Genomic DNA, 12,098 nt, shown 5'->3' on the forward strand with positions numbered 1-12,098 from the left:
CCTGCATGGAGTGCTTAGAGAAGAGAGTGGGCTTTAGACCACCGAGTGAGACAGAGTTTCGCTTCTGTGTAGTGGGTAAGCGCCCTAGGCCAAAATGGTTTCTGCGCTAAAGGCAATCGAGATGCTAAAGAAGGGTTGTGTGGGATTCTTTGCTAATTTGGTTATGTCTCAACCAAATGAGCCTCAGCTTCTAGACATCGAGGTAGTGAGAGAGTTCCCCAATGTCTTTCCAGATGAGTTACCTGGTTTACCTTCGGATAGAGAGATTGAATTTTCAATAGATCTTATACTTGGAACGACGCTGATCTCCAAAACACCCTACCGGATGGCACCTGTAGAGCTCAAGGAGCTTAAGGATCAGCTACAAGAATTATTGGAGGAGGGCTTTATTCGCCTTAGCGTGTCACCATGGGGAGCACCAGTCCTCTTTGTGAAGAAGAAAGACGGATCGTTGCGCCTTTGCATCGATTATAGAGAACTTAATGGGGTGAATGTTAAGAATTGGTATACATTACCTCGAATCGATGATCTATTTGATCAACTTCAAGGAGCACAGGTATTCTTGAAGATCGATCTCCATTCGGGATACTACCAATTGAAGATTAAGGTGGAAGATGCTCTTAAGACTACCTTTAGGACAAGGTATGGACATTACGAATTTCTAGTAATGTCCTTTGGATTGACTAATGCTCTAGCAGCTTCTATGGATTTAATGAACCGTACATTCTAGGAGTACGTTGACCCATTCGCTATCATATTTATTGACGATATTTTGTTTTGTTCTAAGAGCCCGAAGGAGCATGCACAACACCTGGAAGTGATCCTACAAATTTTAGAGGAGAAGAAATTGTATGCCAAACTGGCTAAGTGTAAGTTTTGGGTACAAAATATTTCTTTCCTTGGCCACATAGTGTCGAAAGATGGGATTTATGTGGATCCTTCGAAGGTCGAGGTAATTGTAGAATGGCCTAGACCTAAGACGGTCCAAGAGATCAAGAGCTTTTGGGTCTTGCGGGGTATTACCAGAGATTTGTTGAATGGTTTTACTGCATTGCAGTACCCATGATAAAGCTCACCAGGCAAGGGGAGAAATTTATATGGACTAAGGAGTGTGAGAAAAGCTTCCAGGAGTTGAAAGAGAAGCTAGTGATGGCGCTTGTTCTAAATATACCTTCGGGTACAGGGATTTCGCAATATACAGCGACGTGTCACAGCAAGGGTGGGGATGTCCTAATGCACCGCAGGAGAGTTGTAGCGTATGCCTCACGCCAACTCAAGGATTATGAGCGCAACTACCAGACCCACAGTCTAGAGCTAGCAGCAGTTGTCTTTGCCTTAAAGTTTTGGTGACATTACTTGTATGGGGAGCGCTGTAAGATCTACACGGATTACAAGAGTCTCAAATATCTCTTCAATCAAAAGAAATTAAATGTGAGACAACACAGGTGGTTGGAGCTGATAAAGAATTTTGACTATACCATCAACTACCATCCCAACAAGGCTAATGTTGCAGCAGATGCCCTCAGCAGGAAGTTTTCTTCTAGTACCCTTGCGAGCATGTATACCCCTAAGAAATTTATTCTCCTGGACATGGAGAAGCTAGAAGTGGAGATGGTGAGGGATGTACAGGCGAGCTTAAGTACCCTGGTTCTTAGTCCAATAGTATTGGATCAGATTATTTCTGAAGATGGGTCCCTGCGATTCAAGGGGAGACTTTGTGTACCAGCAGAGAAAGAATTGCGGGATCTACTATTGAGGGAGAAGCACAAGCCTTTATACACAGTGCATCCGGGTAGCACCAAGAGGTATTGAGACCTGAGACAACACTACTGGTGGAGTGGAATGAAAAGGGATGTATCTAATTTTGTAGTTCAATGTTTGACGTACCCGATGGTTAAGGCCAAGCACAAAAGGCCTTCAGGGATACTGCAACTAGTGCCGATCCCAATTTGGCCATGGGAAGAGATTAGCATGAACTTCATGATAGGATTTCCTAAAGCCCCGGGCGGACAAGACTCAGCATGGGTGATTGTCGACAGGTTGTCCAAGACAGCTCACTTCGTCCTTATTCAGATAACCTATTCAATGAGCAAAGCGGCAGAACTGTATGTCTGGGAGATAGTCAGACTGCGTGGCATTCCATCCAAGAATCTGGGAATAGAGTATTTCTAAGGGTAGCTCCCATGAAAGGGGTGATGAGGTTTGGAAAGAAAGTCAAGCTAACTCCCAGATTTACTGGCCCGTTTGAGATCCAGGAAAGAGTAGGAGCAGTGACTTACAGACTTGCACTCCCTCCACAATTCTCAGCCATAAACAATGTATTTTACGTCTCAATGCTTCGTAAGTATGTGCATGATCCCTCCCATGTGATCGAGTACGCACCCTTGAAGTACACAAGGCTTTCTCCTATAAAGAAGCACTGGTTCAGATTCTGGATCGAAAATTTCAAGTGCTCCATAGCACAACAATCCCAATGGTCAAAGTGCTGTGGAACCACCACACCGAACAAGAGGCGACGTGGGAGCATGAGGATGGTATGAGGGAAAAGTATCCCACCCTTTTTCTTTGAAGTACGTTCAATCTCAAGGACGAGTTTGTTTCTAAGGGGGGTAGAATTGTAATACCTGAGTCCTACTACGTAGGTTCTTACATCATTTTATTAATTCCTTAAGTTAAATATTTTGAGATAAAGATTTTTATTACTTTTAATTATTTTATTTTAAGATGAGTATGTTTTATTTTTTTTAAATATGATTTATTAAAATAAATCAAGAGTATTATTTTTATGACTTGAAATATTTTCCCTTAAGCCCTTTAATTGTATTTAATTAAGAAATGGTCCAATTATTCTCTACTATTAGATTGGCAGGTGAAAAGTATTCTTGAGGTGGATAGATCCCACCATCCATTTTCCAAGCTTATGTGATAAGCTCTGACCAAAGAGACTAAATCCATTTTTACTCGTATTAGGCTTCTAAGGCAAGCCATTAGGCTTTTGACCATAAGCTTCCTAAGGAAGCTATTGAATTGACTTTTCCTTGCACCCATCATCCAAACCAACACAAAAGGAGAAAAGAAAAGAAAAGCAAAACTAATCCTAAGGCATTCCATCCTTGCACCCGTCGGTCAAAGCTACACAAAAAGGCAAGAATTAAAATCAATTCCCTTTAGTCCCTTAACCATCGACTACACTTAGGAAAAGGAAAAGAGAAAGTTTCCATTTTCTTCTCCAAGTCATAGCCGATCCTCTCTTTTTGTTCTTCAAGAAACCAAACTCCTCTCATCTCCTTCAAGCCAAGCATCCATATTTCCTTCTTCTGAAGAAGAAAATAGCAAGGTAAGAGTACCCTCAATCCCTCTCCTTTGTGTATTTCAAATTTAGCCATGATTGATCAAGTGGGTTTTCTTTTGATGATTTTCGATGTTTCGGTTTTGGGGTTTTTGAATTTTCTTTGTTGGCCGATTGTTGTATGGTAGTTTCTAGACTGATTTCTCATTTGTTCCTCTAATATCTATTCTAGTTGGGTGGTAACCGAGTAGCAAAACGATAGCCCATATGTGTTATGCTCTGTTTTGTTCCTAGTCGTGTGTTTTGCATGGCATTTTTGTTGTAGCCTTATCTTGTATTTAAGCCATGTTTTAATTATGTTAAGTCTTATTTTTTTATGTGTTAAATTAATAGGATTTGAGGGTTATAATTTTAAACATACTTTCCTCAAGGTTTATGGCCTAAGTAAGCCACTAAGAATTTTAATTAAGCTAGTAAGCTTGCTTTGAGAATTTTAAGTTGCCAAGTCTTGTACCCTTTTTATTTATGCTATGTTTTCAGAAAAACATGTGAGGTTTTCTTAAGTTTTCTACAACTCTAGTATTGTTTAATTATGTAGTTGAGATTTTAGCTAAATGAGGGATGTTTAAGAAAATGAATGTACCAAGACTTGCTAGCTGCCCATGCACTACAAAATTTCTGCACCATGTTTTGTTTTGAAGCCTAAATCATCCCATTTCATCCCCTGTTCAATTTCACTATTTTGCTCAACCAAAGATAAATTTTAGTATGAAAAACCATTGAAGAACAAGTGATAAAAATCAACCCTCTTGTGAGCATTGGCCCCTTTTGTTGGATTTACTTTCCACATGATGTTACAACGCTGTCAAAATGCCCTCTTTGATGACAGTTTCATATTTTGTAGCACTTCCTTGTTCCCTTCCATTTTAAATAAATTCCTACCATCTATGCATTTCTAACCTATGATTTCCATCTATCCTTCATGTAGAAAACAATGACCTTTAAAGGGATAGCAAGCATGTTATTTATTTTCATAAGTTTCTTTAAAATATTTGGAATGTTTGGAATGAGGATTTTAATGCTTTGGCCTAAGTGCCATGTATGGTGGGTATCTAAATAGGTTAAGATTGTACCTTGTAGATAATCTTCATTAGGTGAGAATGGGTGAAGGAAAACACTTTAATTCTAAATTGGAATTATAGTGAGAATGTAAGGGTGTTGGTTAGTAAAGCTTAAAGTAAGATTGATATTAATGTGTTTATTCCATTTAATTGAATAGGAGTTTATTTTCAAGTTCAAAGGAACTCACTAGTAAAGCTTGTAGGTACTTTGCTATGACCATGCTTCTTATACCAAGTTCTCTTTATGAAAGAATGTCTCTCTCTCTAATTGCAAAGGTACTTCTAAAAAAAAGAGTAAATGAATATAGTATGTACAAGTCCTTTCTTAATAGCCCTGTTAAGCAACCTTTTGATTATAATTGTGTGTATGTGTATAAGGTAATGCATGCACGTAGGTTCTAAGTCATGAGATTTCCATACATGCCCTCTCAATAAACTTATTGGCTATTCCTATATGTAGTAGAGCGTGAAAATGCATATTTTCATTAAAAAAAATGCATGTGCATTGGATTAAGAAAGATGATGAAAATGTTTTGATTGCAAAGGAAAAGAAATAAATGTCTCATGTCTTATACTTCAAGTGATGCTTTTAATGAGTTTTAAAATGCCCCTATGAACTTTTGCTTTTAAATGGCACGAAGAAAGTATTTTAAAATGTCTCTATGAACTGATGCTTTAAAATACGTGAAGAAAGTGTTTTAAAATGTCCCTATGAACTGATACTTTAAATGATGCAGAGAAAGTATTTTAAAATGTCCCTATGAACTGATGTTTTATGGAAGCCATGTAAAGATGATGTTTTAAGTTCATGCTTTTAAATGACGTTTTCTATAAATGAATTGTTAAATAAAAAGGACTAAAAAGAAATGACTGCCATGATGAATGAAAGAAATGACTGAATGAATGAACGTTTTATTGTATGAAAATACGTAATGGCCATATGAATGAAAAATGTACCAAATGAATGGGCAGATTGCAATGCCCGGTAAGTAGTAATGGTAGGGCACCTAGTGCTGCCCCCCCCCCCATGAAAGGGATTCCCAACCTGTGGCCACGGGCATAATCTAGTTCCAAAGGAAGACCGCTAACCCCAACATACAGGGCGTAATAGTTTGTACCGGTCAAAGAAAGTGAAACATGAAAGTATAGTTATTTCTTAAAATGTTTATGTATGAAAGCATAGTTCTTGCTTATTTCTTAAATGTTTATGCATGAAAGTATGGCTTACTCCTTAAATTGTTTATGCATGAAAACATTGTCACAATTAGCAAATGTTTATATATGCATTGTTTTCAAAAGAAAAAGAATAGATGCCTAGTATGTTCACTACATGGTGTACTACTTACTGAGTATTCGACTCACTTTTGTTTTAAATGTTTTAAACATCCAGGTAATGATCAAAAACCAAAAGACCCCCTATTCATCCCACAAGATTGGATTAAATAGATGTCAAAATTCAAATCCAGAAATAAAATATGTGGCACCGTCGACCCCCACATATTATTTTAGTGGGGTTCGTGGCACCGAGATGATGACCACATGGATCACGCATCCCAACGACCAGTGCTCAGAGTGTGTACATCATGCAATAAGTGTACAAAATAATATTCGCAGCGGAGAAATAAAAGGTCTTTCTTTATTAAGTACCAGAATTGTTCAAAAACAGAAAAGTAACTTTACAAGGATTAAATAGTCATCCGACAGATAAATTAAAAACAGGAAATAACATAAGGGAAACAAATCCCATAATGCTGAACAGTTTCTCAGCAACTTAAACCTTCGGCGGAGTTAATCCCTCGGGTTCATAATCGAGCTCTGCGTCAGACTCTATGGCACCATAAGACGGAACCGTAGGGTAAAACGCCACAATGAAATTATGACATCTCAGCAAGTAATTAACCAAAATAACATCCAAAAGATATATAAAAATAACACGCGTCCCCATACGGACATAATATGCAGAAAAAAAACATCTCATTTTCTTTTTTCCAAAATACCCTTTTTACAACTCACGCCAAAAATCCTATTTTTGGTCCAATCATAACCATTGATTAATAAGCATGCACCACGGTCTTCCCTATGGACCGTCCGCACGACCTGGCTCTCATCGTCACACCACGGGTAACGTCCGTGCATGACACTTCGTAACGAGCAATGCCCAGTTCCGTGCCCAGCGCGTACATGGCCAATCATCCTCTAACCTCGCCAGCCAAAAGGTCACAGAATCGGTACGAGAGCATTACCATCTCGCCTGTTCCCGTCGTTGCCCTGCGACAACTTAGGGAACGTCACGTCAGTCTGTTACGCTCCCGAGTGACCAGATGAGCTCCGCCAAGATAATGCTTCATCTCGGCTTGGGGTCGTGATACACACGCACCCACATGTTCAGTCACGATTACAAATAGACCACGTGACATCACAACACAATTTTAATAAAACGATAATTATACATTTCAACAATTAACAAGAAAATACAATTAAATAATTCATTTACATAAAATAGTCCTTCATTTACAATTTCACAATTTCACAAATACAAGAAAAATCTCGTCCTCCAAACCGACCTAAGGCCCAATTCCAACAACTCCAAATAAAAATCCCAACTCTTCAACGGCCCGAGGCCCAATTCCAACAGACCAACCAATCAACAGTTTACAAATGATAAATACAACAATAATTTTTAAACGGGAAAATTACATACACACGAAGACAAAAAAAATTCTGGAAGATCGTGCAAATGGAGGTGTTAACAAAAGTGGCAGCACACGGCGGAGCTCACGGAAAGGACAAAAATTCACCAAGAAGCCAAGTGAAATTTTCACAATTTAAGAACAAACAGAGCACGGCACAACTCCTCAAACTTTTGGATTTAACCACCAAAATTCACAATGCAATAAACTAAAATTTATAGATGAAAAAGCTTTAAAGAAGAAAAAGAGAAGAAGGAAATCGGGAGGAGTAAAATTGAGAAACTCGCGGACTATATATAGACTAAGAAAGGCGGTTTTGAGGAGCTGTGTGTTCATGATTGAAGTAGAGAAATACGACAACACAAGCCATGGCAGGGAGAGTCGCGTGGTGAAGCAGCGGGCTGACAGTAGGCCTCGGTGAACATGCTGAAAGACACGGAGGCAACAATGGAAGCTCGAGGTGGAAAGGGAGCCGCGTGGAGTGGTAGCTCGACATCAAGGCTTCGGAGCCTCCACCGAACGACACGGAGCCGCTACGAGGTGGAGGAAAGGAGGTGGTGGCAGTGTCACGGTTTGCAAAACTTGGCACTGCTCTAATTGGAGGAGGAAAATGCTTCGGTGGCTTGCTAGAGGGAGAAGAAATCAAAAGGTAGAAGAAGAAGAAGAAAATAGAAGAAGAAAGAAGAAGAAGAAGAGGCGTGCGGCGCATGAAGAGAAAATAATAAAACCCTAACTTCATTGACCCAAAACCATGCCGTATAGATAAGTGAGGGGCTGGGTTCATCCGAGCTAGGTTCATTCGGGCTAGGTCTTCAGGCGCACGGGCTGGGTTGTCAGGTCAAAACCGAACGAGCTGGGTTTAGTTATCACTTCACACGGGTTGAGCCAATGCACACGGGTTGGGTTGGGTTACACATGCACGGCTGGGCTTCAATCTCAACATGGGTTGGGTTTTTAAAACTCAAAGGATTGGGCTAAGCTTCACACGGGTTGGGTCTAACACAACACACACTCACCCACGGCCCAAGACCAAAATCACACAAACACAAGCCCAAAAATAAATAAAACACTACAAATAATAAAATAACATAAATAAATAAATATTAAGGAAATAAAAACCCAAAATAAAAACATGCCAAAATAAATTATGACAACAATAAAATAACACATTTAATTAAAATAACAAAATAATACCTCAATTAAAAAAAATAATGTGGATTTAAAATACAAGTAAAAATTTAGAGATCTCACAAAATAAATGTAGCTAAAAATCTGGAAAATAGTTTCTAAGGATAGATGTTAACATAAAAGGAAATTATTCTAAGAATATCGAAATTATCTAAAATGAAAGATTCAGTGATATGCGGTTTGATTTGCGGAGTTCGGGAGAATTTGGTCTCCAATAGATTGATTACGGAACTCAAAAAGGTAGAGGTGAGTAGATGCTGTGTGCGTTGAATATAACTAGCGAGCGTGGATGTCACAAATAAACGGGCGTGGAAGTCACAAAGGAACATGCCCCTCCTCGCCTACCGAGTGGAAAGACTCTCGACCGGGATGAAATACTCATCTAGTTGTTGCCCACGATATCGTTTAGGTTGGTATTTTAAGTTGGTCGTTTAGACTAATCGCCCAATCTAATCGCCTAGAGTCTTATCATCAAGTCTTCGCACCTTCTAGTCGCGCCTTCTGGGTTGCAAGTCTCCTCGCCTACCGAGAGGTAAGTATTCTCGCCTTTGGGCGAAAAAGATCTTTTTACTGCCCACAGGACAAGGCTCCTGGTCCAAATCTTATCGGTTCTCTTCATATCTCGTTACCTCTCATCGATCTGGATCCGTAGTCTCTTCTTTTGTACCAAAATACTCTCATTTTGCACTAAATCTTCTCATTCCTTCAAATGCAAGAAAATAAATAAAAATATGTAGAAATAAAATAAAATCAATAGTATTGAAGGGAAAATGATATTTTTCATAAATAAAAGTGTGATAAAAATCACATAAAAATAACACTTATCAGGGTGCTTGTACAAACATCCTCACAAAGTTGAGCAAAGTAGATACCACTTGCTTAAATGGAAAATGGGCTGAACCTTCCCCAATATAAAGGGTCAATGCATCTGCATTTCTACCCACACTAGAATAAAGTGAAGCCAAAGACCTCACTTCAACTTTAACATAGCTAAGAAACTCCTTTAAAATATTGTAAAATTCATTCGAAACACGACCCTCATTTTCTAAGGCAGACAATTCTTATACAAATTTCTCCAGCCCCTTACAAACGGCCTGCATTTCCTCTACCAAATATTTCAATTGTATCTTTGTTGAAGCCTCCAAACTCTCAAGCTCTTTTGAGAAATTAAGAAGTTCTAGCAACTTTTCAATAAACACCTTACAAAGATAATGCATGAGAGTCATCTTGTTATTCCAGTCTCGTGTATCAGTGAGTTTAAAGAGACTATCCCATCAAAATCCAATTGCAAAACCTCTTGCAGTTCCATGGTTCAAAGCATTACCCAGGAAAAGGATGGTTTGCATGATTCTTTTCAACTTGGCTGAATTCCCGATCTCTTCAAATGCAGAATTGACAATATTCAAATTATTTCTAAGGTCTTGAACCTAAGAATGAAATAGTGTCTTAAAGGAGAAAACTCTTAGCTTTGACTCCAATTTTTTAAAGTGGCTATCATCAAGAATTTTAGCCAATCCAAGTATTCTCTTAGTCAAATCAATTGCAAAGACCACAACACCAACATTACAATCCACAAGATTTCTTTCATGTCCTCTATTAAAAGGCACAAAAACCCCTTTAAGTGGCAATAACTCAAATATATAAGGTACAAAAAATTTCTTACGCCTACAATTCCAAGTAAGGAGGTGGGTGTTAGTGTTGGAGTTAACTCCACCAAAACCAACAAGCCCATCCATTTCCAACTTCACAGCTTCTTCATTGAACTAGGGTATGTGCTCTATAGCTTCCTCTGCCGGTGTAAGAGCATGCCCTTACATGGCTTCTAGAGTAGAGAGAGTATCTTCACACCTTTGAATGTCCTGAACAGTTGATGCTAGCTTTACATTAGAGGATCCACTGGCCGCATTGCTAGAACTGGTGGCATCTTGAGATTGTAGCAACCAATTTTCTACTTCATTATCTTGTCTAGAGCCATAAGTTTTACCCAAATTGCTTTTATTCAGCCATTCAGCAACTTCTTCTGATGATGCATGGTGAGCAGTCAACGCTCTTAAATCCAATATGTTACTGTCTGAGCTTGCACAAGATAAAGGATCAACCTGTATATGAGCCCTCAAAGAGTTTTTATTGATCACCTCTACAAGATTCTCAAGAACATTTTCACGGGTGTCCATATTTTTAAGGAGTGAGAGAAGAACTTCTGTTAGACCGTCATATAAGTTATTCTTGACTGGTTTAATTGTGGTAAATGATGATAATAAATCAGCTGGTCGGAGACTTGATGTTTCTGAAAAGCATTGCAGCCTAGTCTTGGAGAATACATGAGAAGTTTCAAGATTCTTTTCAAACCTTTCATCGAACAACTTCCGGGCAAGGGACCCACCCCAGTACTATAACACTGGTGAATTGTGTGAATTAATCATTTCAGCCTATTCTACAGCTTTATGGTCCATCCATACTATGATATTTTTTCTTGACTCACCACTCTGAGTAACTATGACAGGAGAGCCCTTGACATCCATCCCAACAAGAGAGCAAGTGGTTGCAATCCCCAAATGTAACAACAAGCTAGAAATTCACTGGTGGAATTTCTATTGATTTTAGGAATCTCGTGAAAATCCCATAAGTTTTTACAAATCGACCAATCGCACATGTTTTAGTCTGTCAACATAGTCAGTGTTATCACTACTATGGTGCTAGAAATATGAGTTTAATTATTTGAGGCAGTTAGAAGTGTCAGAATGTGTTTTGGTCTATGCCATTAAACTAAGTTGATTATTTAGGATTTTATGGCGCAATAATCCATTTTCATAATTTCGGACGTAAAGCCAGTTTGAAATTGTGAAATTATTTTTAGGGGCACTTCGGGGTTGAATTTCGGTAACCAATTTTCACTATAGGTTAATATGAATATTTAGAATTTTTCAGTACTAAGTTTAGTATGCATTTTTTTGGAGTGAATAGTAATCTCGATAAGCGCACACAATGTAGTATTTTCAAAATCACAGTGTGGAATGTCCAAATTAGGTTAGAGAAGTTTTATTTGGACACTTGGCAAGATCTTAACAACATATAGTGAATAGTATTAGACACTTGGCACCATGAGGAGTCATTAGATGGATTTGTGAAGGAAGTCAAGATATGAGATTATGCCACCTAAGCAAAATTTTGTTTCATCTAATCAACTAATTTGTACTAGATCGAAGAGAGTTTCAATCCTAGCGAAACCCTAAATGGTTGGGATCCAATTGAAACTCCAAAAGCTTAGTTGAAACCGAAAGCCTAAACGGTTTCCCCAAACCCTAAAGTTGGCCTCCAAATCTCTTTTAATCTGATTTCTAATATTGTGTTTAATCACTTAATTAAATCACTTCTACATACTATTAATTAATCAAATCCTTGTTATGACATCATTATCCAACCTTTTAAGCCTTGAAAATTTGATTGGGCCAAGAAAAATTGAATTTGGGCTTGTTAGCATCCCAGACCCTAACCAAACCCTCTTTAAAATTTAAACTCCAAATTGAAGCCCACTTGGTTGAGGCCCACGAATTTGGCCACCTTGGCAAAACTTCTTGAAGAAGTTTCCTCCCCTACATGGTAGACCATATACTACCATTGAATGCACCCAATAGTGCCTTGATATGAAGGAGGAATCCACTCCATCAACCTCCATATCTCACAGCTGCTGCAGGCAGTCCTTGCCAGACACTAGTCTCTACTTTATGTCACATATTCACATCCAATCAATGGTCATTCAAGCCCATAACATCCCCTCCAGGATTCTAAAGTCGTGCAATACACATTTCA

The sequence above is a fragment of the Juglans regia genome, chromosome 4, assembly GCF_001411555.2.
Source record: "Juglans regia cultivar Chandler chromosome 4, Walnut 2.0, whole genome shotgun sequence".
Lineage (NCBI taxonomy): Eukaryota > Viridiplantae > Streptophyta > Magnoliopsida > Fagales > Juglandaceae > Juglans > Juglans regia.